Raw genomic sequence first — 25,293 nt, forward strand, 5'->3', positions numbered from 1 at the left:
GAGCAGCGTGTATAAACAGATGCATCACAGTGGGCCTGCCCACACGTCCATGCTCATGGTGTTATTTGCACATGCTGACAATGTACTCTTGAAAAAAAATCAGGGTCAACCATCAGATGAGGTCCCCCCACGTTAAACCTGTAGGCATGGTTTGTGTTTGGTCCCTCCCATTTGCTCGGAACATAAGACTGGTGTGCCACTGAGTTCCATCTTCAATCTACTTTTTGCTGCAATCACCTCTCCCCATCGAACCTGAGCAGATCAACTACTCCCTGGTGATGATCCCATCTCCATTAGACTTTTGGTTGTCGTACGTAGACCAGTCCTCAAAAATCTCGGGCAGCAGGCGTTAAAAATCAAAATTCACATATCTGGTATTGTGGATATCAGGTACCGTATCCACAATGACATGCATTGAAGATGTTAACAGACATTTATAAATACTCCTCTCCAAAACGTGTAATTTTAACAGTTAAATTGGACTGTTCATCTCTCTCTCTCTCTCTCTCTCTCTCTCTCTCAAACATGCAATTTTAACAGGTAAAACTGACTCCAATTTGTAGACCTGGATTTCTATCAGACCATATGTATTGGTCTCTGATCCTTCAAACGTTGGTTAGCAGCATTTGTTGTTTGCACACAACCAGCGCATATCATCAACATACTTCTTCAATGTGGCCCACCACCACCTGCTTAAGTGCAATCCTAAGAAAAATAGCATCCACACCGCAATGCATTTATTTCTGTTGTGGAGTTTTTTTAGTGTAGCAGTACTTGAAAAGGCATTCTGCCATGATCGTGTCCTGAAGCAGAGCCTCATACATGATAAATTTCCTGAATCAATAGAGTTCAGGGTTCTCTACGTGGAGACCCAGGCACTTTGAAATTGCATACAAATAAATCTAATTAACCTGTCCAAAACACCCTGATCCATAACTCAAGTGGCAGACTGAGTGAAGATATCTAGTTTCAACACTTGGGTCTTGGTATCGATTCCCTAGTGGGGGTGGCTAACAGTGAAGCGTGAACTGACAGCTAACCAAAAAAAAAAAAACACACCTGTCCAAAATATGGGTCCCAGTTTACATGTACCATGAACAGAAAAGTATGATTATTTGATCATCTGAATATCGAATTGGGGGTCATCTAGTGGACGTTTAAAATAAAAATTAAAAAAAAAAATCCAATGTTCCAGCAGGATAAATAAATAAATAGACAATAAAGTACATCAGGAAAAATTGGCATTGGTACACAACGTGCGTATGTGGCCCAACTGCTGGCAGATATGGATACTACAGTATGCTTCCACCATGCATTCCCATTTATTTTTTATCCACATGTTGGAAGGAGTTCATCAGCTATTTGATGGCTGAAAAGGCCACGAGCTCAAGTGAAGACACAATAGGGTAAGATCAACAATCAAGGTTGTGCAGTGCTCGTGTATGCAAGAATGTCATGATTTTTTTCTTTTCTTTTTTAGAGAATATAAATGACGCGATAGTAGTTCTCACAGGTGATCCATTGTCATCATCATGTAAAGCCTAATCCAAATTAATTGGGGTTGGCCTCTTGCAGGTGATTAAGAATTTGAATAATTCGTGTATCAGTGATTCAGTGCCTCTAGAGGCAGGAATTTTTCATGCCTCCGCATCTAAAACCTTCAGTTCACTTCTGCAGGTGAATTTTCAACCATTGGATGGAGTAGGTCTAGTTCGGCTAAGAGACAGCCCAAGTGGCTCCTCCATCCAATGTCCTCATTTCACCCATGCAAATTCAAACAGATGGTTGCAGATGTGGAGGCATGAAAAATCCATGCATCCGGAGACACCCAATCCGTTCTCTTGAACTTTCTACCTTTAAAGACCGCTTCCGATAATTGTTTACATTGGAAATCCTAGCCCTTCAATATGTAATGAAAAATGGATGGCTAAGAAAGAAAAGACATCACCCAATTGGCCCTCCTTGTACAAACTGAAAATCTATATCATAGAGCATAAAATTGGCATAAATTTAGGAAGCAAAGATAATTATGCCATTGTGTCACTAATAAACTTCACTAAGAGTAATCTTAAAACAAGCAGATTTTTTCCCCCTTCTTGAAACTGCAACGAAAAAGGCAGAAAAACCCAATCTGAAGGTTGCAGTTAGGGTGCGTTCCCTGAAAGCACATGGTTGAACAGATGTTTATTCCTTCTTCCAAAACACCCATTCCGCAAATGATTTGGTGTACATCAAAACATGCCATAGACATGTCTCATTTCACCGACTAATGAGGCCGCACTCAGGTTAGAACAGGTTCGTCGCAGCTACAGGATAAATTTCTCAGAAACAACATGAAAAACAAGTGTCCAATAGAAAAAAGGAAAATGTAATGCGTTCCATGGCTGACAGTACCATCGAGAAAGCAGCCATGGTATGGATGATACCCATTACCATTATGAAGTTAAGGTTGCAGAGAACATAAATTAATATGACTTTGGGTCAGTTTTCAAAGGAGGTGAGTTTATATATATATATATATATATATATATAGCAGCCACAGCATGGATGATACCCATTACCATTATGAAGTTAACGTTGCAGAGAAGATAAATTAATATGACTTTGGGCCGGCTTTCATAGGAGGTGAGTTCTTTCACACACACACACACACACACTTTTTCCAGACAATTTATTGAAAAGGATTTGGATCTGGAAAAGAGGGATTTTGGTTGGTAGTCCAAAATGTCCTAAGTGGGAATCAAAGGCATATTAAAAAGGCACTGTTTTCCAATCCAGTTAATTGTCTTCATCCCTGAAATGAATAGATAGGGGCTAGTCCTATCTGATCGGACTGGAACTGGATTCATTCAAACACGCCATTAATATACAATTTGAATGTACAAACAAGTGAGCAAAACAGTGCCTTTTTAATACTCACAAACATGTAAAAATAGTGCCTTTTTAGAGAGGGGAATTAAAGAGTGATGTGGAAGGACATGCAGCATCCTGATGAGCATGGCCCATGGTGACTGGATCCATGCCAGGAGATAAGGACCATTGATGTGAGCCCCACTGTGAATGGGGATTCTTCCAAACTCTCTCAGATTGGAAGATCCTTTCCCATCGACCCATGTCATACAACTAAACAAGATGAATTGCAGCACTAACCCTAAAAATGCCAAATGTGGTTGGTCTTCCAGTGAGGAAGATTTTTGGGGGTGCCTATCAGATTAGCAGTTGGATCATTGAACATGGGCCCCACTTGTACAGCCAAGAATGGAAATACCACAGTCCTGATACATCAGGACACCACAATTCCTTTTTTGAAATGGTCAGGAACCTGCAGCTTCTCCAATGTAAGACAAACAATGAGCAAAACATCCTTGAAATGACCTATAAAATGTGCATGGTCAGGATCACTTGTTTAAAACATAAGGTCTATTGTTCTTTGGTGAGTGTATTAGTTGGTTGCGTGTAGAACTGGTTATTAAAAAAGAAAATAACAAAAAGCCAAAGATGGGAAATCTAAAGTGGAGAACAACAAAGATGACAGTGAAGAAAAGGGAACACTCAGCAAGAGCCTTACCTGGGGCCCAATTCATTACATCCAATTTCGCCCTTAGTAAAGGCCCCCGACACCAGCCCACTTCTTACCTGGGGCCCAATTCATTACATCCAATTTCGCCCTTAGTAAAGGCCCCCGACACCAGCCCACTTCCCACCCCCCCCCCCCCCAACAAATACCTACCATATAGGATAGCCTCCAAATCATCCTTCCTTTTTTTTCCCAACTCCAATCTCATGCCAGGCCAGTGAAAGAGAGTGGATAAAGAGGTGATCGACTGACTATGCGCTCTACATACACATCACACATAAGTTAGGGATCACCATCCTCTTTTTTCGGAAGTTATCAACTGTAAGCACCTTGTCTCTTCCCACCAACCATGCAAATGCCACTACTACCTTCTTCTTCTTCTTCTTCTTTTTTTTTTTTTGGGGGGGGGGGGGGGGGGTGTGTGGTAGGGGTACCAATAATAATAATAATGTGTGACCTTTATGCTCCCTAGAGAATGGTCCATACAATCAAACTATAGAAAGCGAATAGAGAATTGACCCAATTCTTCCTTGTTCCTCACCATTGCATGCCCCTAAGGAAGGACGATGACTTTGAAGACACACCAAGAGCCAGATAAGATTGTCTGCTTCCCCATCCGTCAAATTCCTTTGACATAGAGGAGACCACACCACTATATCACCTAAAACTGAAAAGCATCGAGCAAGAGGAACATTTGCTTTCAGAGATAACTTTCGTAATGTGGTGGCATCCCTCCAATCCAAACATCCTCCCAAAACTGAATCCTCTTCCCATCTCCTAATGAGAAGCCAATCCCCTCAAATTTGTTTGCCACTCTAGCAACTGCCTACCATAACATTGATGCCCAAGGATGAATCTTTTGTCCACCAATCCCCTCAAAATACCATACTTTGTAGTTATCACTCCCTTTATATAAACTACTTTCTTCCGTGTTGAACCTCCACAGTGATTTTCCTAACAGCACCGAATTCATAGACTCCAACCCCGTTATACCTTCTCCCCCTTCCTCATTATTGCTTACACACCTCCGACCACTTTGCATCTTTAGACTCTTCAATCTGTCCAAGATAGCCTTTGGACACCTACAAAGAGGCGTAGTAGCATATTCAACATGGCTGCTTTTACTAACATTAATCTTCCGCCCAATGTAAGGTGCTGACTTTTCCACCTTGACAATTTCCTTCTACTCTTGCAATTACATTGTCCCAAAAAAATGATTCAAGGGTTTACCGACACATACAAGAAGGTCGAGATATGAGGAAGGACCCAGCATGACATCTAAACACCTCCGCTAGCCTTGCCACCTCTTCCTTAAAGATGCCAACACCTAGCATCTCGCTTTTTAGAATGTTTACCTTCAAACCAGACACCGCTTTAAAATATTCGTTAAGTCATGCATCTTAACTTCTTATGCATCGCAAAATAAGACGGTGTTGTCAGCGAACTAGAGATTAGAAATTTGAAGCTTTTGATTATACACCCTGAACCTGCTAATGAGATCCACAAACAACTCTCTTTCCAACATCTTACTAAGCGCTTCCGTTACAACCACAAACAAGAAGGGAGAGAGTGGATCCCCTACCGGAGACGCTTTGAAGAAACCTTTGGGAGACTTGTTGACCAACATTGAGAACTTGACTGACCGAATGCACTCTTGCATCCATGTCCATACCTGCCACATCCCATCCCAAATAATCAAGGAAAATCCGATCCGCATGGTCATATGCTTTCTAAGCTTCCAAATAATGTCCTTTTTTCCTTCGCTATGGTGCAAATGATGCATTCATGAACAATTAACGCAGTATCCAAAAATTGTCTTTGTCCCCGAATGGACCTTGGACTTTGGATATGACATTCGCTAGAACCAATCAAAATCTAGATGCCCGGATTTTTGATAAGATTTTGTAAGAAACCCCCAATAAGGCTAATAGGCTTGAAATCTCTTAAGCATGCAACACCTTTTTTTCAGAATGATTGCTATGAAGGATGCTCCTAATTTCAATGATAAACGACCTCTTTTGAAGAACTTGGCAATAAAAATTTTACTAAATCGTCCTTCACTAGCGCTCCTAAATTGGGGTAACCTGGTTATCGAGACAATAACATCACAACACCAGAATCGTAAAGAAATGGACAAAAGTACACCCATAAGAATATTTGTGTAGAGAGAGAGAGAGAGAGAGCTTTTGCATGGAAATATGTGGCCGATAATCCACTTGGACAATTTCATAGAAATTATGTGCATTGCAAATTTTGTGGTCAAAGGTGTACAGGAGGCGTGACTTGCCTAAAGAATCGTTTGGCTGGAACCCACAATCAGATAAAGCCGTGCCCAAAAGTGACAGAAGGACCCAAGAAGGAATGTAAAAAGGCTTTAAAACAATAACATTACGGGAAATTTTTTTTTTTTTAAATGAGGTCTTTCGAGATCTAGGGAGAGGGGGATCAACATATATTTCCAGTTATGCAAGTGATAGAGTCAGTGTGGGTAATGATGCTATCATTGGCAGCCAACTTGGCAGTAGATCTTCTGGTAATCAACCAACGGCAAGAGTAAGGGGCCCTATGCATCAGTTTGTTAGTAGTGAGCAACGTCAATCCACATTGAATTCAAAGTGGAAGAAGGAAGAAAAGAAGTATGTAGGGTGATTGGAAGTTTTTTTTTTTTTTTTTTTGGGGGGGGTGGGGGGTTGTTAATAGGCTATACTTTTCAGCATTGTGTGAGGCTATTGGAAAGTTTGGACCGAGGTTGAAGCCACCATCCATGCATGAAATGAGAACATGGATACTAAAAGAGGAGGTTATTAATATTGATAGTTTAATGAAAGCATACAAAGATTCTTGGAAAACTCATGAATGTTCAATTATGTTTGATGGTTGGTTGGATGGAAAGAATAAAAGCATCATTAACTTTCTGATTAATTCTCTAGTCGGAACCAGTGTTCGAAATATTGGTATCACGCAATATATCGCACCCTTGGGATACAGATACGTATCGGTTATCGCATGGGATATATCGTTTGTATTGTGTAATTTATCACACTTTTTGGGAAACATGGGGAAACATTAAATTTTTCAATGAAGCTTCAAGGATTATTAAAAAAAGACCTTAATACACACTTTTAAATCATAAAATCTCAAAAAAGAAGTACACATAATAGGTTTCCTTTGTATAGGGTCCTAAGTTATGCGCTGTATCCAGTATCCCGTCCATCCGTTTTTCCATATCATTTTAGGACATTATGCAAAAAATGAAGCAAATCCAATAATCAGGTAGACCATATCATAGGAAACAATGGTGATTGACCATTAGTGGGCCACACAAGTTTTGGATCAAGCTGATAATCGTTTTTTCTCTTCATTCAAACTTATGTGAAGTTATCAGCAGATTGGATGCTTAAAAAAATTTAGGGAAAATTAAGGTGCACCCTAAGAAGTTTTTAATGGTACCGTGTTCAACTACCACTGTTTCGATCTTCTTAATTATTGGGATAATGTTGTAAAATGATCTGAAAAAATGGATGGACAGAGTGGATACAGAATACACACGTCAAGTTGGGCCCCACGGTAGGGGTTGTACGGTCTTGAGTGAGGCTAGGGTCTCACCTACTCCACTCCCTCACCACACTTAAATACGCTATTATAGTACTGAGTAAACTCTGTTGGGCCCACCGTGAATGTACATGGTTTATCCACACTGTCCATCCGTTTTTCCAGCTCATTTCAGGGGTTGAGCACAAATTTGAAACATATCCAAAGCTCAAATGGACCATATCGCAGGAAACAATAGGAATAATGATTTTCACCGTTGAAACCTTCCTAGGGCCTACAGTGATGTTTATTTTTCATCCAACTTGTTCATAAGATCACAAAGACATGGATGAAGGAAAAGAACAAATATCATCTTAATCCAAAACTTCTTCGACCCCCAAGGATTTTTTAACGATAGACATTCAATTCGCACTGTTTATTGTGGTGTGGTCCACTTGAGCTTTGGATATGCTTCATTTTTTGGGCTAAAAGCATAAAATTATATGGTAAAATGGATGGACGGAGTGGGTAAAATACATGAATTACAATGGGCCCCACAGAGTTTACTTAGTACACTAGTCACTACGTGATCCGCTTCCCACCACACTGCAAAGACGGGCGCTGAGGCTCCCCCAGTTCGAGTTATACGAACGGTTCAAAGTTAAATGGGTCTACTAATGTATTTATTATATCTATACCGTTTATGCATTTGGAGAGATCATTTTAGATCATGAGCCCAAAAAAAAGTCATATGCAAAGCTCAAGTGGACGACACCACAAATAGCAGTGGGCACTGATTCTCACCGTTAAAACATTCGTAGGGCCCACCATAACGTTTATTTTTCATCCAATCCGTTCATTAGGTCACACGGATTTGGATGAAGAGGAAAAACAAATATCATATCGATCCAAAAATTTTGTGACCCTCGAAAGGGTTTCAATGGTAGATGTTCAATCTCCCACTGCTGTTTGCAGTGTGGTCCACTTGATCTTTGGATCTGTCTTATTTTTCAGCTCAAGCCTTACGACGAGCTCGACAAATGGACGAACAGTTTAGATATAACACATACCTCATGATGGGACCCACAGAACTTGGTGACGACAACACACTAGTCAGGTCGGTGGTGTGCAGTACACCAGCCAACTTGATTCCATAAAAAGGGCTCAAACGCCCTTTTTTTTTAAGCAGAGAGGCTTTCAGAGGGCTGGAACCCTAAAATCTCTCCCAAATCTCACATATCTTCGGATTTCGGCAAAGATTATCCAGATTTTGACGAGGATTTCCCCGGATTTCGCCCGAATACTTGAATTTCTTCGGATTTTGACGAATCTCTCCCAAATCGGAGATTTTGTTTGCACTAACCTATGAACGAAGCTTCGATTCGAATGGCCCACCAAATGGAAGCTTCCGATCATGGCGATCTCTTGTACAGTTATCGAAATTCACCTGTTGAAGGTTTCTCTTTTTTTTAAAAAATAAAAATAAAAATAAAAAATCGGATTTTTTTGGATAATGATGTTGTCCGCGTAATCTTTTTAAATACTTTCTGGGTCTCTTTCGAAGGGTATCATGTCGCTGGACTGCGATACTAATAATATCAGCCTATAGTATCAATATTTCGAACACAAGTCGGAATAATGTTTTACATGTCTATTAATGCTTCGTATTCAATAAAAGAAGGAAATTTGTTATTTAAATATCTTGATGAAATTGTGGAAGAAAATGTGGTCCAGGTTATCACGGATAACCATTCAAACTAGGTGAGTGTTGAGAAGAAACTTATGGATAAGAGGAAAAGGATATATTGGGATCCGTGTGCTGCACGCTACATATATCTAACATTGGAGGATATAAAAAAAAAAATGAAAATGTATTTTGAAATGCTTAAAAAGGCAACGACAGTGACCAAGTTTATTTACGGGCATGGAATTGTATTGAGCATGATGAGAAGCTTCACGAATAATAATGAGCTTCTACAACCGGCAGTGATATGCTTTGCCTTAACGTACATCACCCTTCGAAGTATTTACAAGCAAAAGAATGGTCTTATGGCCATGTTCGCATCTGAATAATGGAATTCATGTTCTTGGGCTAAAAAACGGAAGGAATAATGATACGGGCTATTATAATGTTTTATCAGAAATTTTGGTCGAATGTTGTCTTATGTGTTAAGAGCATCATGCCTTTAGTAAGTGTTTTAAGAGAAGCAGATTCGGAAGAGAGGCCAGCAATGGGATTCATTTATGAATTGATGGACTCGGCAAAGGAGAAGATTGTATGTAATTGCAATAATATAAAAAAGAGACGTTCCAATTTGGAACAAAATAGATGAGAAACGGACTCCTTAGCTTCATCGTCCTCTACATGCAGCTGGGTACCATTTGAATCCTCAGATAGGGTACTCAGATAAGTTCTCTACACACCTTGAGATAAAAAATGGGGTTGTTGGAGTGCATGGATATGAAGATCCCCCGTGATGAGCATGCAAATACTGATATTAGGTTGGATGAATATGACAAGAGGAGGGGATTTTGGCTCTCACCTGGCACTCAAAACCATGACAAAGCGTTCCCCAGGTAATTTATAATTTTATATTTTGATAGTTTCATTTTTATGTAAATTATATTTTTTTAATTGTTGAAAGCATTTCATTAATTTATAACTAATTTGTGTAGCTGATTAGTAGATATGCTTTGGAGATAGAACTTCACAGCTTACAAAGTTTGCAATACTAGTTTTTTATATTTTTATAATTGGTGAAAGCATTTCATTAATTTTATATTTTGATAGTTTCATTTTTATGTAAATTATATTTTTATAATTGGTGAGAGAATTTCATTAATTTATAACTAATTTGTGTAGTTGATTAGTAGTTATGCTTTGGAGATAGAACTGCATAGCTTACAAAGTTTGCAATACTAGTTTTAAGCCTCACATGCAGTGCTTCTGGTTGTGAAAGAAATTGGAGCACTTTTGATTAGGTGACTTTTGTACCATTCGATATTCTAAATTGGTTAATTTTTATTTAGTAGATTAGCAAGTGTTTGATAATTGACTGGCATGGATCATTATATGATCAGATCCACACAAAGAAGAGAAATCAGCTAGAGCAACAAAAGCTCAAATCTCTAGTATATGTGATGTATAATATGAAACAAAGAGAGAAACAAGACGAGGGTGGCACTGGATACTACATTGGTGGACCACATTGCTTCAGACGATGAATGGATTGTTGAGAAAGAAGACCCCGTTCTCCCAACTGATCCATCGTGGCTGGAAGATCAAAATATGGCCTTTGATATTAGTGTTATTGCAACTATTACGGAGTTTGATGATCCAGCTAACAGCAATGCACCATCAACATCTAATATTTCTAGAGGAGTTTAACACCCCCCCCCCCACCCCCCAAAAAAAAATAATAATTTTTTTTAAAATGCAACTAATTTAAGTAAGTGCTTCCAGTTATAGACTAAGTTACATGAACATTTTTCACAAAGAAAGCAAAAGACCAATGAATCTCTTTCTTTAATGTGACGGTGGTCCTATGGGATGATTTCTTACTCCTATAAGAAAGGAAGGAAATATAGGAATGGTTGTTTATGGTGTGGATGATCTAGATGCAGATGATAAAGGCCTAGACCTGGTGACGAGGTGAATGAGGATGACGATGACCAGTAGGCACTAGTCTAGAGACTATTAATTGAGAATTTGAGATTTTGAGGAATGTGACATTTGTATTGTACTTAATTCTCTTACTCGTGGGATTTTTATTTTGAAGAATGTGACATTTTTATAATTTGTTTGCTTTTTTTTTCTTACTATTTATCGTATTTTTCTTACTTTTAAATTAAAAAATAGAAATATTGTGATGGAGGCTTGAACGCTATGCAGCATGCTACCGCTATTTAAAACACTGATAAACCCTAAAGACAATCCCTATGAATTATTAATGAAAACCCACATCTTTTTTCTTTTTCTTTTTTTTGTTAGCTTCTTAGTACACCCACTGTTAGTTCACACTTCACTGCTAGCCACCCCCACTAGGGAATCGATACCAAGACCTCAATGTTGAAACGAGGTATCTTTCACTCAATCTACCACTTGAGCTATGGACTTCTTATTTTTAAATTAAAAAATAGAAGTATCGTGATGGAGGCTTGAACGCTACGCAATATGCTACTGCTACTTAAAACACTGATAAACCCTAAAGACAATCCCTACAAATTATTAATGAAAACCCACATTTATTAGATTGGTTTCAAATCAATCTAATCTGCCTAAGATGGCAACAAGCCTTATAATAATAAAAGCGAATCTAGGAAATAATCATCAAAATCTTCAATCACATCTTTAATCAACACCCATATCTTCCACAAATAGTAAATTGCAGTTACCAATATTTAGGCCCTAAATCTATTGACAAACAGTTCATCATCAGCACATGTTGGGGCCCATGGTAGGCTATGGGCCTACATTATCCCATACCCAAATCGACTCAAGTGCACATGGGCCCCAACATGTGTTGATGATGTAGGCCGTGGACATTTCATACACATAATAGAGGTCCAGATCCGATCTTTTGAATTTCAGAATAGGGCTTGTTCTTCCATTTATTGGCCTCGTTGGGTGCCAACTATATTCATCTGCAATACTTGTTTTCTTCTTTATATTTCTTCGAGAGTTGTTTCTCCATATCAGAAACAACTTTGTCTTGCACATCAAACAAATTTGACACATTGAAAGTCGATAAGATATCTAAGTCATTTGGAAACTCGATCTTATAAGCGTTGTCACTCAACTTCCTCTTAACTTAGTGTGGACCAATCTTCTTAGACTTGAGCTTGTTATAAGTTCCCCTCGTAAACCTCTTTTTATGGAGATAAACTATAACTAAGTCACTTTTTTTATATATATCTTCTCACAGAGATGTTCATTTGTAGCTTCTCCATACTTGCTCTGTTCTCTTTGCTATCCTTCTTACTCTTCGTTCTCTTTATATCCTTGTGTTGGGGGTTAGAAGAGAGACCGAGTTCTCAAGCCCCTTAGCGAGAACGAGATGTGGATTTCGCTTCCTCTACAAGCGTACAAGGATGAGCTGGTTCTTTTGATTTGCAGATTTAAGTAGTTGACACTCGGATGCATTAGGAATTTTAGATTAGGTATGTCTTTGTGACAGAAGAATTGTATCCCGCTTGTGAGGTGATCGCCATTGATTCAAACATTGAAGGGTCATATGAACACTAAAAGGAGAGAATTTGCATGAGGAAGAAGAAGATGTTGATGCTAAAAAAGATCCCCATCATTGTCGGGGATGACAAGGTCTACGTTTGGGCAGCGAGAGAAGTGAAGGGAGGTGGGTTAGGGCAACGGTAGGCAGGTGGGAGGTGTTGTGTTGGCACTGTGCGGCGGTGTCATTACAGAAGAGGAGCACTGATTAGGTGGTCCAACAGAACATCGATCAAGCCTCTCAATAAATGCGGCGTCAATTGGCTTGCAAGAGACTGTTGGCATGGCGGTGGAGTGTTGCTTGTCGAACGGCTGTGCTATCATCACATTAGGGTTGCTGAAGATGATGTAATTCTAGAAGCGACGTGTCCCCAAGCTATCATGATCAAATCAACACTTGAGCCATGCATGCTAGGCTCTAATTGTGTGGAAAGAGGCTCCTATGGGACTCATGTGGAAGAGTTAAGTTCGCTTAGCATGTGTGACTCTCCCTCCCTCCTATTTGATGCAACTGTCAATCTCTTCCATTTCAAAAGTCACTTTGGCTCGTCGAGCAAATGTAGGGAGAAGTGGGGAGGCTACGGGCAACTTCTAGAAAGGCTTCTCTTGTCCTTCACTAATTTTGATTGAAGGTAGGCAGCAGGGCACAATGGTAGTGGCCCCCAGTACAAGCTCTTCCATTCCAACAAGATGTGCAAGGCACGTGGTGCTTTTCGATACAACTCTGGTTAATTGACCTCTATGTGCAGAATTCCATAGTAGTGGAGCTGCTCGTGATGGCTAGATTTTAGTGACTTTGGATATGCATGGCGTGTCTTCTAGTGACAAGCTGCCATCGAAGGCCTCAATGTTCCGCCTTTGAAATCTTCTTTTGGCATCAAAGTGGAGCTCAATTGTGGCATGAGGCTTGCATATTATGAGTCTCTTCACCAATTAGAGGGGAAGGGGGGCACATTTCAATGGTGAGGGGAATCCGTTGGATTAAAGAGACAATTGGCCATGTTAATAAGATTGTGGGTGTGTCATTCAGGGACTATGAAGAAGATAATATTGCTCTTTTTTATTGTGGAAGGATAGGGAAATCAAAAGTCTCCGTGCCTCTCAAATTAAAAAACGCAAAGCGACTAAGGGAAGGAGAGAACTGGCAGGTCTCACGTCTTCAGTCAATTATGTGGTGGGGGTCTCTTCTAGAGGAGAGAAAGGACAGGAGGGTCAAGAGTGGTTTCCCAATGAAGTTTCTCATTTGGAACGTTAAGGGTCCGGGTTGCCTTCGAAAGAGACTCCAAATTAGGTACACGTAAGTGCTTCAAGGCCCAGCTTGTTACATTGTAGGAAACCAAGTTGTAGTCGATTAACCAAAGAATGGTGGATGTCGTTTGGGGAGATAGGTTTAATGATTGGGTGGCTCTTAACGTGGTGGGTTCAATGGGGGGAACAGTTGTGATTGGGATTCAAGAGTTTAGGTGAAGGATGGTGTAGTGTAATTCGTCTTTGTGCTTCTCCAGTATGTGCTTTTGGTTTCAGATGGGTCTTTTCTGGAGTGTATAGCCCAAAAAGCCTAGGCTAGCATGTTCAGCTATGGGCAAAGATGGACTTGATCCAAAGGAGACGAAGTCAGTCATTGTGCTTGGGGGGTGATTTCAACATGGTCAGGTTTTCTTTTGAGAAGTCGAATGTTAATTACATTACACATAGTATGAGGGAGTTCTCTGAGTGGGTCTATAGAAACGACCTTGTGGACATCTCAATGTGGGATGCCAAATTCACCTAGGCAAATGGGCAAATGGGCAAACAAGGGTTGTCAAATCCAAGCTTGACCGGTTTCTTGTCTCTTCGAAGTGGGAGGAGAAGTTCCCTTCGGTTCGGCAAAGAGACCTCCCAAGGTCAGGTTCCAACCATTATGCAATTGTCCTGGAAGTGAAGGAAGATGATTGGGGCCCAAGGCTATTTAGATTCGAGTTATTATGGTTGGAAGTTGAGGGCTTTCCAAATTCAGTGAAGGTGTGGTAGTTTTCCACCTCGATGAAAGCACATGTGAGCTTCATCTTATTTCTAAAGCTTGAACTCATAAGTGGCAAGATCGGCTTATGGAAGAAAGATATGCTTGGGAACTGCAAGGTAAAAATGGGAGGACAAAAAAAATAAAAAATCTTCAAGACATTCAACCGTTAGACATGAAATATGAAGGGACAGAGATGTCGGAGGAGAGATTGAAGAGAGATTCGCTTTCCCTAGATTACAAGAACCAATTGAGGGTGAAGAAATCAAGTGTTGGCAGTGTTTAAGAGCAACATGGCTCAAGGAGGAAGCCAGAAACATGAAAATTTTCCACGTTATTGCTAGCACCCGAACTAGGAGTAACAAAATCCATTGTGAAGGTAGATGGGGTTAGGATGGAGGAAAAGTTCCAAGTGTGTGAGGCCATTGTTTGGTTCTATAGTGATCACCTTACTAGTGAAACCTGGGTGCGGCCGTGGCTTAATAATTTGCCTTTTGACAAAATTTTGAAAGGATAAGGCTTAGCTTCATGAAAGTCCATTCGCAGTGGAGGATACCTTGGCTTCGAGGTTGCACGGATTCCTTATGGCATTCTTCTAGGTCTTTACAAAGTTCGTGAATGTAGATGTGGTTGACTTTGTAACTGAATTTCACAACAATGGTCTTCTTTCATCAGAATGGAGCTTTTGTTATTGCTTTAATCCCAAAGGAGTTGATAGTTGAAGGATTTTTGAAGGATTTTAGGCCCATTAGCCTCGTTGGCGGGGCCTACAAAATTTTCGCTTCAAGATTCTGCTCGGTTCCCTCGAATGTCATTTCCATTGTCCAATGTGCATTCGCAGTCGGAAGACAAATCTTGGACATTGAGAAATTGTACAACCATGTCGACTAGGATTTCCTGTACATGTTGGGTCAATTGGGGTGCGAGAAGAATTGGAGAATGTGGATACAAGAATGCATTCACTTGGCTAGGTTTTGGTTCTGGTTAATGGGTATCCTAAGGGCTATTTCGAGATGACTCCGACAAGATGATCTGTTGACGCCTTTTTTGTTTGTGATGATAGTGAAAGCCCTAAGAAAGATGATGGATAAAGGATTGTAGGCATTCCTCGTTAGTGGTTTCAGTGTTGACAAAGCAACTTTTCAAATCTCCGAACTTCATTTTGCCAACAACACGATTCTCTTCTATCACATGGAAGAAGAGGAGGTGGATAACGTGAGGAAAATCATTAAGTGCTTTAAAGTGGTTTCGGGCCTAAAGGTGAACATTCTTAAAAGCAAGATGTCTGAAATGGGGATCTCACATAAGGAGGTGAACAAGTTTGTGAAGGTTTTCAGTTGTAGCACTGTGTCTTTTCCCCTTTTGTATCTCGGTCTCCCATTATGCATTAGCAAGCCAATGAAGCACTTATGGGCCAAGGTGATAAAAAGAGTGGAAAGGAAACTATTGAGATGTAAAAGCTAGCATCTCTCTTTGAGAGGAAGATTGACATTTGATCGAAGCTGCTTTTTCGAATTTCTCGCTTTTCTATATGTCACTTGTTCAGTGCCCAAGGTCTGTGTTAGATAGGCTATAGAGGCTAAGGTGTTAATTTTTATGGCAAGGTGCAAAAGCGAAGCACAAGATTCATTTCTTGAAGTAGGATGAGGTGTGCAAGCCTTGTATGGGGGTATAGTATAAGGAAGTTGGAGGTAATGAATTCAGGCTTGTTGGGAATGGTTATGGTGATTCGGGGTGGACGATGACAGTTTATGGAGAAAGGAAGTAGCAAGGAAGTATTGTGTCTCTGATGGAGAATGGTGGATGAAACATTCATCCTTGTATAGAGCTTCAACGTTGTGGAAGATGGCTATCAGATGGGGTCCCAAGTTCCTTGGGGGGGGGGGGGACTGATTTTCCAGGTCACGGGTAATTACCTTGCAAATGGGTAACGATTATTTACCTAAGTAATTACGGCATCACTCCCGATGCAAATGTGGATAGCCAGCCTTTTAAACCCTAAAATCGAGGATGGCTGCCAAATGAATGTGGGGCCCACTGTGATGTATGTGGCTTATCCACACTGTTCATCTGTTATGTCAATTGAATTTAGGGCATGAGCCTAAAAAAGAGGTAGATCCAAAGTTCAAGTGGACCACACCATAGGAAACTGTGATGAATCGAATGCTTGCCATTAAATACTTCTTGGGACCCCCAGAGGTTTTGGATCAAGCTGATATTTGTGTTTTCCCCTTATCCATGTCTGTGTGACCTTATGAACAGTTTAGATGACAAACAAACATCAACATAGGCTTGATGAAAGAAATAACTTTCAATGGTGGATATTTTACGGACATTATTCCTTTGATGTGCGCCATTTGAGCATTGGATCTACCTTATTTTTCAGCTTATGCCCCAAAATGTTATGCTAAAACGAATGAACGACATAGATATGTCAAATGCATCACTGTGCGGCCCACAAATTTAAGTCAATTTTTTGGACCGGTTTTCAAAGCAGAAATACAGGTGGATTGCTAAACAATCTAAAAAAGTAATCATTATCTATTTACAATGTATTTACAATTAAGGTGAAAAATCAAATGGGCCCTTGTGGATCCCTTTTTGGGAGGATGTTTGGACGGGTGAGAGGCCGCTTCAAGATGATTTTCTGAGGCTAGTTAGGCTATCCCAAATGCCAACGTCCCCATTTATCGTTGTAATTCAAGTGGAGTGATTGGCTTCTGCCATGTTAAAGGAATTTGTCAGAGAAGGAAGTAGAAAAATTCACCCAATTGTGAAGCAGCTTCATTGGATTCGATCTTCATTGGGTATTAGGGATTCCATGTTGTGGCATAAAGGATAGTCTAGTCAATTCTCGGTTAGCTCCTCCTATAGGTTGCTTATTGGGGCTTCTTTAAAAATGCACGATGTGCATAGTCTTTTTATTTGGTTTTATGGGGCCTCCCTAAAGGTTCCTGGCTTTGCATGGTTGGTGAGGAGGAAGGTTCTCACGGTTGACAACCTTTGAAAGAGGAAGATGATGATTACCAGTGTTTGTTTGTTGTGCATGAGAGATGTGGAGTCTGTTGATCGCCTCTTTTACATTGCCCCTTTGTTGGTGGAATGTAGGAGAGATTTTTGGTTACTTTTTGACATATCTTGGTTGATGCTAGGATCTATTGAGAGCCTCTCCTATCCTTGGCATGTGGGTGGGATTGGGAAGGAGAATGCTTTCGAGGCTCTCCTTGTTGGGTAGAGTTTGGGCTTGTGGGGAGAGGGGAATAATCGTTGTTTTGCAATCAAAGTTAGTGTCGGATGGAATGAATTAGGCCTCATATATAAAGGCTCTTACTGACTCCCCTCTTTCGGAATCTTCTTGGTCTGCTTTGTAATTGCCTCTTGTATGCTTTCTGCCTTTTGCTTTTTTATAATAAAATCATTAACCTTTAAATAATAAAAAACACCTAGAGTAAACAAAATCTTCTCCCCCCTTTTTTTAACCAATGAATCTAATATAAGCATGGATGCTTATGTTCTTTGAGGTTTAATTTATCCATCATTTCTTATAAAATAATGTTCTTGCTACTCCCCTCATCTAACAAAATTGTGCACTTCTTCCCACCAGAGGTGCAAGTGGTACGAAAATATTATGTCACAACCATCACCCCTTATCAATCACAAAAGGCACCAATAGCATAATCCACTAGATAACCAACGACTCGCCCTTATCACCATGGTCTTCACCATAGGTTTGCTCCCTATAGGTGAGGGTTCGATTCCCCTCCTTGGCTTTACCCGATACACGTGGTTGTGGGTGATTGCGTGTATCCGCAGGGATTAGTCTCACTTCAAAAAAGCGGTTGGGACACCCCGTGTCTTCAAAAAAAAAAAAACCATACACATGATACATCTCTCCAAATGCAGCCCATCATGTGCATGTTCTTCATATTTCTTGTCATATTCAATTATCATTTGTATGCAGTTAGGAGCATCTTCAACAGTCTCCTTCCTCACAAATTTTACTTTAATTGTGGATTGATGTTCGAAACAATGAAAAGAACGATGTTCCAATTGCCTACGCTTGAAGCATGTGAAATGAGTGTTGTTTTGCCTCATCTTGGGCACACTAGCCCCTCCTCCATAGCTATCTCCCCTCATATTGGAGCTTGACTTCATTGTTGAATGTTGGCCCATCATCCCTCGACCTGTAGGTTCTATGGTTGCCTTACAAGGGAAGTTAGCATGCTACCCCACTGTTGATGATGGTCCTTGTGGGGAACCAAATTGTCTTCAGAGTCCCAATTAATTATTTCCTCGTCTTTAATGCAAGTGTGTATGCATTGAACATCCTAAATACATCTTTAAAAGCCAATTCACTTCTGATGTCCAAGTTAGGACTATTAAGATATCTTGAAATCTTTTGCTCTTCACACTCGAGAAACTCTGCTCGTGATGTCAATGTATGGAACTCCTCAGTGTTCATTTATCGATTTGTTCCCTTGAAGTAGATTATGATATCTTTAATATAAGTCAGGGGCATAAGTCGTAGGTATGAACTTTTTTAGCTTCTTTTAATCTTTTCTTAAGAATTTACTCTCCTTACCTTGACAAATTCATTCGGCTTGGAGAGCATCCCACCATGCTAACGCTAGACTAGAAAACTTCATAGTTACTAACTTAACTTTCCAATTATCTGTAATTTTCTTGTACTCAACACATTTTCCACCTTGCTTAGCCAATCGATGAAGTCGTCAACGTGCAAATGACCATGAAGTCATGCAATTTTTACCTTAATTAGGGGCTTTTTTGAGGTTTTCTTTTTTGGGCATTTACACCCGATTTTTTTTATATATATATATTTTTAGAAAATCACTATAAAAAAAAGTATCTCATCTTAGATCTCCATAGACCTGATCGAAAAAAAAAAGTCCTTTTTTATTATTAAATCTGTCGAAAATTCTGTAAATTCTAGAATTTTTTTATTTTAATCTGATCACGGATCTGGAGAGGAGATGCATTTTCGATCAAATCTACATCAAATCTGATAAAATAAAAAAAAAGTTAATTTTTTAAGGGAATTTTGCAATTTCTGAAAATTCCAGAATTTTTATTTTTATTTTCAAATATACTGCTTTGGGGGGCTAATTTTGTTGTTTTTGGTTGTTTTGGTTGTTTTTTCATCAAATATGAGTACTTTGGTGGGTTTTTTTTTTTCAAATATTATGTCTAGTTTTCTTCAATTTCAAATTTTTTTTAAATATGTTGAAACTTGAAATGTAATGCACATCTAGGGAGATGCTTCTTGATGCAAATTGCTTAGTTGCTTCACATACACCTGTCACACACATTCTCCAAGCAAGTATGTACTAGTGACTAGACTAGTAAGTAGTGATACTTCTTGGACATTTTAGACTATTAGTAATATATGACATATATCAACAATTTATTAATAAAAAATAAAAAAATCAACACCGAAACTTACAACAGTAGGTCAACCTACCAAGACAACATTCTTACCAAAGAACGGTCCGATACACAATTGAATACATGGTCAAAATACAAGAGAGAGAGAGAGAGAGAGAGAGAGAGAGAGAGAGAAGAAGAAGAAGAAGAAGATAGATTCATGAATATTGCATTTTTTTCCTATTTTTCTTACACACACACACACACACACACACACACACACACACACACACACACACACAAATTCTAACCATTATGGGCCAATACAAGCCCGATTTCGATATGCGACATTGTATCGTATCATTTTTCCGCGAGGCCGATATAACGGCCGATACCGTCATTCAAAACCATGGCCCTGACCCATCTACAATCACACTACTGATCTTATTGTCCTGGCCTGAGCACTGGCAATGCCATAAAAAAAATAAAAAATTTAAAAAAAAAAATCCACTTTCTTCTCCTTCTTTGAGCCAAATTGCTTTGAACTGATAAATCCACTTAATCTCCTCTTCCTTTAAGGAATTCTTATATTCTAAAGAAAGCTTAACCCTCGTGGATTTTTTTTTCCTCCAGCTGCAGCTCCACCCTCTCCTTTATGTTGAGAGTTTGAATGTCCCAAAAAATATTTTGACCATCCCCACTCCCTAGCACCTCTTTCTTCACAATTTTTTTTTATAAAAAAAATATGGGCTCGAACCCGAGACCTCAATGTTGAAACACTCTCCTATAGAGGCACAAGCTTGAACCATCTTTCTTCCATAATTTTATCTTTCTTTTGAGTAAGTAAAGTTTCTAAAATAATTTAGAATCTGCGCATCCCTCCACCATTCCTTCACTAAATTTGAAAATCCTTCCACTTCTAACCACAACAACTCAAACATAAATGGTCTCGACCCCCAATCATCCTCCACCTCTAAAACCATCGGACAACCGTCAAAAATAGGCCTCGGGGGCCCCTCCACTGCACAAGAGGAAATTTCTCCACCCAATCAAATGAGACCAAAAACCAATCTAACTTGGATTTAACAACTCTTTCTTGCCCATTTGTCCGAGTGAACTTTACATGTTCCATCAGAATGTACACTAGCTCATTTTTGTACACCCAATCTGAAAAATCTCACATGATACGGGTTTTACGGTCTTCATTCAGCTTCTCAGAAGTGAATCTAACGACATTACAATCTCACCCTAAGCACCATAGAAATTGCCACCTATTCTGAGTAGAATCCAGCTCTGCCTAAAACTGAGAACACTATAGTGGTTGGCTCATACCATATACTGGTATGAACACCCATTTGAACCCCGTCACCAAATCCCTTAGAAGCACTAAAACTGAAAATTAGCCTCTCCACCACTCCTTTTCTCCCAAACACAGTATCCTAGATAACCATTATTCCTCCCACAATTCCCACTGCATCTAGAGCCACGCCAATCCTTATACCTTCCTCCCGTAAAATTTTTATAGTCCTTTGGTCTGTCGATTGAAGTTTGGTTTCTTGAAAAGTAACTAGTTGAGCCTTGTAATGCTTAAAAAGATCTTTGATTTAGAATCTCTTCTAGAGACATCCCAAACCCCTCACATTCCAACTGATTAACTTCGTTGATGAACCATGCTAATCCCCCTACCTTTCTTCCTACCTCTAGGAGAGGCACCCCACTCCATAGTTTATAGAGGACACAAGGCCTGCCAATTCTCCTCCCCTTAATAAATTTGTGAACTTGTCTCTATTGAGCAACCTGAGATTTTCTAATTCCCCTCTTTTCCACGAACTAAAAGAGGGCAATGAAGTCCTCATCGCAATCTTTGTAGGAAACTCCAACCATCTTGCCAACATGTCCAATTACCTCCTTAATCCATCACATGCCTCGAGCCATTGAGACGAGTCCCCCTTCCCCCCTTGTTGATGAAGTATTCTCATGCACAATTAACCTTTTACCATTTCCAATCCCCTCTCCGATGTTGTTGGCTGCATGTAAAGGTGGAATGTTGAATACTTCCAACAAAAACTCACCGTTGGTTTGCACGTCCCACAAGGTCAGAGCTTCAATCACCTTCCCTTCTAGGTTGACCCCACTACCTTAGGCCACCATGACCATAGCTTTCTCTTTCATTCCCCCTTCATACAACACCATGCAAACCCTCTTCCCCATCTGGGAGTGAGACAAAAACCCTAGTAGGAGCCTTCACTTGGAACTGACTACCTCTTGGCATGGACGAAGGAGAATGGAGAGTCGCAAGCACAAGAGACTGCTTCAATCCTTCCCCCTTCTCCTTGTTGCTATTCTCAACACCTATCTGCTTGAGACAAGAGAAGGAACAATCGACTGTTGCAAGTAAAAGGGGAAGCCTCTCATACATGACAAGACATAAAGCATCAACCACGCGTACGTCGCGGCAAGGTATCTCTACACAAACAAAGAATGACTCATGCATTGAGATGCTTTGTTGATTTGAACAATTGTATGGACGCGTCCAGTGCCTCTCCACCTACCCACTACACACCAATCTCCTCTTCACACATGACCAAAACCTTCTCCACTACTTCACCAAACTAAACAACTATCTGGAGACATGGCTAACTCTCGTCCATACCTCCCCGCACACCAATCTCCTCTTCACATGAAGCTAGGGCCTCTTTTAGTGGATCATTGAACCACCTAAACTATGCCCCATCATCTTCTCCGCTAAGACTCTTGTTGTAGTTCAACGCCAACCTTCTTGCCATCTTCCGACCAACTTTGCTCTCCTCCTCTTGCTTGTCGCACGACATGCACAAACACCTTGTCTTCACCCATTGCAGTGGGGATCCACTCCGAAACTAACAATTTTTCTTTTTCCTCATACAGACTTTGGCAACCTAAAGCTCCTCAAACCCTTTCATATCTAGGTTGATGGCTATAATTCCCCAATGCATGATCCTGTAGCCATGAACCCTTCCTGAATCCAAAACTCTAGAGGAAGCTCCCAGATATGGAACCAGACATCCTCCCAAACACCCACAACTTGACCGATTTAAATATAGATAAAATGGCCCGTCCTATAATAGATTATATTGAGGATAATACTATCTAAGTTCGCAATCGGCTGGAGCGAGATCCACATCTCTATGTTGCTGAGAGGTTTGAGGATCAAATCTTTCTCCTCCAACACACTTCTAAAGTCGATGAGCCAACCCTTATCGATGACACCAAACTCCATTGTAAGGACCTTCCACGCACTCTTAACCACTTTCAGATGGATCCCCACCTCAGGACCATCGACCACCATCTCCCTCTAGACCCATCGCAGAAAAGATGTAGAGTATCCCTCACGTTGCTCCCCTTTGCTTATCCTAGGAGCATCCTTGTTGTCTTCCTTTCCTACATTTGAACCTTCCTTCTCTTTGCTTACCTCAAGTCACCACCTTCGAGCCATATTTTTCTATTTGCACGGATATGCTTCTACTGCAGAATCATTTGCCATTTGGCACTGCAACTGCTCGATCCACCTCTGTCCACTCCATTCGCAAGAAGGCAAACCCTCGTATTATTGCTGACACCCCTAGTCTAGGGAATGACCTTCCCTATTCTTCTGAACACCCTAAGAAAGTTCATTTCCCAATTCTGACCATTCTTCTAGAAAGCTCTCAGCATACAACGTGGGAAATTCAGATAAGACTCTAGGTCTTCTTCTAACCTTGCTTTTGACTTAAGAGTTCCTCCAACAAGCCAGAATCCATCCTCCACTTGCTCCATCTCTTTGATCCCCCTCATCAGCTGGGATCCATGTGAGCTTCTTTTTTTTCAATGGAATTTATATTAGGATCAGCAGTTTTTGCCTTTTCCAGGTGCTCTTTTCTACAGACGCCATTGCCATTCAAAAGGGTCATGGTGAAAGAATAAGATCCTTAACTTGCACCAGGAAGGACCGTGTTTGGCATGTGAGTGTTGTCAATGTGAACCTCTACCATAGCAAATTCCAGAGCCCAATTAAAAGAAGAAGGTTGATGTCATGTGAAAAGCTGATTGTAAAACTAATAAACTATTGCCACGAAGTCGACCCCAAATTGCTTGGACAAAGACTAGGTCCTGTTTGCCAGACACCTAAAAATGAATTCATCTCATTTTATTTAACAATACTAACGGGTCATTTGGATGCCTGTAAAGTCCTTAAATTGTAAAGGGAATACAGGTAATCTGATTGCAGGGGCTGTTTGATTGCATGTATTTGCCTGTAAAGGCTTTACAGGCTGTAAACAGATTACAAGTTGTAATCTAAAATCCGGTAAAAAGCCATGTTTGAGATTACAGGTCAAGTTTTTACAGTAAAAAAGACATTATACATTTTTTTTGAGAGATAACGCAAAATATTATATTAAACGGGAAGGAAAAAACAACAAAGAGTGGAGCAGCACAGATCTGCTGAGATAGCAGATCTGCTAAGCAGCTAAAAACTCAAAATTACAAGCATTAGGCTTAGACGAGTAGGTAGCCCATTCCACCAGAAAATGGATGGCCCTAAGCGCGACGCGGTCCGCAGGATTGGCTTTGTCGTTAAAACACTGATCATTCCTTTCGGACCAAACAGCCCACCAAACCGCAAGGAGGGCCATACGCCAGAGAGGGGTCCGGTGTTTCCCACATTTGATCCCGTGCCAGAGAGAGAGAAGGCTATCAGTCGAACTTGGAAAGCAGCAAAACACGTTGAACTGGAGAAGGAAGACCGGCCGTATCTTGTGGATAAAGGGACAGTGAATGAAAAGATGATTAACCGTTTCTTCGTTGGCCATGCAGCAGACGCATATATTAGTAATAGACATGTCCCGTTTCCGCAAATTATCAACAGTAAGGACCCTTTGGTTACCAACTAACCAGCCGAAAACCGCTATTTTGGGAGGGACTGAGTCGTACCATCCATAGTACCGCTGAAAACTAGGAGGAGGGGGAAGATTAGCAGACAGGAAACCGTAAAGAGACTTAACTGAGAATCTGCCCTGTTTGTCCAAATGCCAAGACAATCTGTCAGGTGTGTTGCGATTTGGGGTGAAGCTATAGATGCATTTAAGAAGGGCAACGTATTCGTCGATTGCCCTTTCCGTAAGGTTCCTTATGCATTCAATGTTCCCAATGGGTTTCCCGCCTTCAGAAGATAGACAATCGGCAACCCTGCAAAGGGGGTACTTTGCAATGCGGAAAATGTTAGGGAAAGAGGAACTTAGTGTAGCTAATCCTGCCCAGGGATCCAGCCAAAAACGAGTCCGGGTGCCACTGCCTGTAATCATGGAAAATGCCTTTGAGAAATTCCGGCTTGGTGGAAAGAATGTCCCTCCATATGGCAGACATCTTACAGTTGCATCTGCTATTTGTCCACCATCCCCCATCTGATCTGCCGTATTTACCCTTTATCAAATCATTCCATAAGGCCCCATCTTCATTTTCGAGTCTCCACAACCATTTCCCCAGGAGAGCGTGGTTCATAAGCTTTAGGTCCTTGATGCTAGCACCTCCATCTTGCTTCAGGTGACAAACAGCCTTCCA

The 25,293-nt window shown here is 40.4% G+C and overlaps 1 protein-coding gene across 3 annotated transcripts in view; it reads right to left on the minus strand.

Moving 5' to 3' along the window:
- Positions 1 to 508: 508 nt before the first annotated feature.
- Positions 509 to 25,293, minus strand: part of LOC131248970 (protein FAR1-RELATED SEQUENCE 9-like) — a 35,084-nt gene continuing 10,299 nt past the window's right edge. The window contains exon 3 of one of the 3 annotated variants that reach the window (XM_058249503.1): positions 509 to 834. The gene's annotated coding sequence lies outside the window, so the exon portion shown is untranslated. Of the gene's footprint in view, positions 835 to 1,089; positions 1,370 to 1,401; positions 2,159 to 25,293 lie in introns of those variants that run through there. The other 2 variants (XM_058249504.1, XM_058249505.1) reach the window with 2 other exon arrangements.

This window comes from Magnolia sinica, chromosome 6 (genome assembly GCF_029962835.1).
Source record: "Magnolia sinica isolate HGM2019 chromosome 6, MsV1, whole genome shotgun sequence".
Classification (NCBI taxonomy): Eukaryota; Viridiplantae; Streptophyta; class Magnoliopsida; order Magnoliales; family Magnoliaceae; genus Magnolia; species Magnolia sinica.